Here is a 3,711-nt window from a genome sequence, read left to right as displayed (position 1 = left end):
GAAACGTTGGACGTGTGAATGAAATAAATGTTTTGAGACTATAATTTTGGATAGTGTTTTTGAATTATTTAGTAAACAATTGCCAGTCACAAGAAAGAAATTTAAAGATTATAAACAAACATTTTAGGTTGATCTAGGTTTCACAGAATCAATTAAAAAAAAAAGATTCCAAATGATAAAACACTTTGGAAGAGGTTTATTATACTATATCAAGATTCACTCAACCACAATGTGGCGTTTGAGATAAATAAATCAGTGAAAAGTGTAAAAAAAACGCTAAAACGTGAGCGTGACACTAATTTTTAACTAATTTCGTTGTATGAAAACAATCGTATATGACAGGCGAGAACTTTTCTGTATATACTTTTTATCATATAAGTGTTTAGCGATGGACTTGTCATTGACATAGTCTAAGAGGGAAGAAGCGGTGTGAAATGCATACTATGTTTATACACTGTGTTCAGTATCAGCTGAATTCCAGCGAGGTATGGGTAATTAATATGAGTTCTAAACTATTATTTATTTTTTAAATTAGTTTAAAATATCTACTGACTGCCCTACAGTTTCATTTAATGATGTTACTCTTACCCCTGTCGAACAGATCCGTTACCTTGGACTACATTTGGACAAACGATTAACCTGGTATCCTCACACAAGACTAAAAAGACAGGAAACTGCACGTCGATTTCGACTATTACAGCACTTACTAGACAAACGGTCTAAACTTCCAACACATTACAAAAGACTGATCTACATGACTGTAATAAGGCCAATCTGAACATGGAGTTGAGCTTTGGGGCTCCACTAAACCTTCGAATTCCTCTCGTATTCAATCCTTACAATACATCCTTCAATCCTCGTAAAATCCTCAATGCTCCTTACTTTGTCACAAATAAAATCATTCATAAAGACCTTAATGTTCCCTATGTAACCGATCTAGCCCGAACCAGATATCACTCTTTCCATTATAAACTCTCTAACCACTCAAACCCCCTAGTTTCTAATCTTACATCCACTTCCATTCCTGACAATCCTCCGAGGCGCCTGAAAAGAAGATGGCCACGAGACCAGCTAATGTAAATTGGCATTAGAGTGCTACCAATGGGTAGTTTCTGTACACGCCTGTAACACTCCTATTTAACTTAGATCCGATTTACTAAATGTATTATAATGTACAGTTGTAAATAGCAATAAATAAATATTAAAAAAAAAGTTTAAAATATAATTAAGTTTTTGAGATATAGGCTCATGAAGAAAATAAATTATCAGACCCAACTTTTGATAGCAGTATTCCCTCCATGCGTTAGCTAAAAAATTCAATTTTCCGATTTTTTTTTTAAAGATAGATTTTTACTAACTTAAAATGCATTTTAAATTTTTTATCAACTGCAGTGTATAAGTTGTTGCACTATTTGTTCGTAAATATGAAAAGTTTGTTATAAAGCTGCACAGTATGGATGATAATTTGATTTAAATATTTAACTTTCGCCTTCTTTTTTTTTTTCTTGGCCAGGAAAATGTATCATGAAAGAATAATATGACTTACTTTTTGCTATTACACTTTGTACTGAAATACAGATATACGACTTATCTACCTACGTAACAAAACAATTTTAATAAGTATTTTAAAAACTCACGTCAAGGTGAATTAAAAGTACATGGATAATTAATAACTTTTGATCCATATAAAATATGACTGAAACTATTTCTAGGAAGTTATGTCTTCTGCAATTGATTCAAAGTCCAAAGTACATGGAATTCCATCCGACATTGCAAGCTATCGACGATCAACCAAAATTGGCTTCGCGATCGATTTGTTTGCCACTGCTGCTATATGACATAATATAAGTTTAAAAAATATTAATTGTATACATTTTTTGTTTGTAATTTAATTCTTTTTAATAGCTAGTCTATATATCAATCAATTACTGCCCCACTGACCCGATTTTGGAGCTAGGAGTGATACCTACACCAAGCAATGATTTTGATTTGAGATTTTGAAGTCGTACTTTACTTAGAGTAATAAATTGTACCGAGTTTCAATTAAAAATTATAATTTCAAAAAAGTTGGATCAAATCGGTTAAATGACATGTTAGTTAATATTTTTTTTATATTTTATAAGAAAAGAAGACAGAGAAGCTCTCTTCAAACTTCTAAGTCCCTTTGATGAAGAGACCTCAGATTTAAATCAGAGGAGATTGAAGACTGGTGCTTTTGAGACTTAAGGGGTTGTTCCACAGTAACGTTTTCCCATAAATTAGTCGGATCATTGTCAATATTTTATATCATCAATACCTACTCAGTCTGATTAAGGGCCGATAATTTGAGTATTTACCAACCTGTTGTTATTTGTTGATTCAATAATTTAGCTAATTTATTGGTTATGATGTCTAAAAGGCTTTTGATCGGTCTATTTAACCACCTTCTAGGAAGTGTTTGGTGAGCTTAATTTTTTTTTATTTACTGAAAGAAATTACATTTTCTTTTAGGCTTAGAAGTCTCTAGATTAAGTTAAAAATTATTATAACATTTCATTGTGTAATTTCATTTAGAGTAGGACGAGAGATAAAAAAAAAATTATACTATTATTCAAAAAAAAAAAATATTACTATTACTCCATATATACTATCTTCAATAAATTAGATTCACCGAAAAAAGTTGTAAAAAATGTAACAAAAAAAAAATTAAAATTGTTTGGAAATAGGCTCTATTTGTATAGGGTTATTCTCTAGAGGAAATATTGTATAAACAATTTTTTTAATGACAGCCTTATTTTGATTTAGTATGATTTAAATAAAAAAGTATATATGAATGGAATATGGTCCGGGTGCGGTAAAAAAAAAACTATAATAGTAGATAATTATACTATTTTATTGAGCCAACGTAAATAAAATAGTATAATTATCTACTATTTGAGTTTTTTTTTTACCGCACCCGGACCATATTCCATTCATCTATACTCTCGGTCAATCAATAATCTTCCAGAAATTCCAAAAAAAGTATATAATTTTATAAGTTAATTATGCTTGTCTTTATCTCTTTAATAATAGTACGCCAGTCCTCTATAAAGTTCCATTATTGGATTTTCTTTTCTTATTTCATTTTTTTTGTTTCAGGACTATTATAAGACATTTGAGGAGGATCGTTGGTCGGGTTCCCACCAAATCCTGATGAGGGAGTTTCTTCCACAGTAGCAGCTGCGATATCCTCCGACATCCTGTGCCCAGTAGACGGAGACTCCAGTAATGGTTTCAGTTTTTCCTCGAGACCTCACAGTGGTTCCGGCCGAGCGACCAAGTACAATGCTCCCCAGTCATCACCAGCTCTTCTTCTTGTACCTCGAGGGAGGAAGTCTTTTTCTCTCAGGTGCACCGCTCTAATTACCTTATCCTTTGCCTTTGTCTGTTCTACCTCACCTGTTCGTTTTAAACTGAGTTGAATTATGTACATTATTCAATAATATCGACTAGACAAAAATACTTTTAGTGCATCCGTTAAATCGATATTTATAAGGAAAAAAGCATTTTTGAATCGATGATTAGGAAAAAAATAAAAAATTTATAAAATTAGTCCTTATTTTTCCGATAGTAAACTCCATAAGAGCATACCAACATAAAAAATCTGAAAAAAAAATGTTGGATGAATATTAATTGACGTTATGTGATTGATTATTAAGTTATAAAAAAGATGATATATCTACGTGTTTTATA

This window comes from Halyomorpha halys, unplaced genomic scaffold (genome assembly GCF_000696795.3).
Source record: "Halyomorpha halys isolate HHAL.00 unplaced genomic scaffold, Hhal_1.1 Scaffold4.1, whole genome shotgun sequence".
Taxonomy (NCBI): domain Eukaryota; kingdom Metazoa; phylum Arthropoda; class Insecta; order Hemiptera; family Pentatomidae; genus Halyomorpha; species Halyomorpha halys.
The sequence above is the reverse complement of the archived record's forward strand: the minus strand, read 5'-3'. Positions refer to the sequence as shown.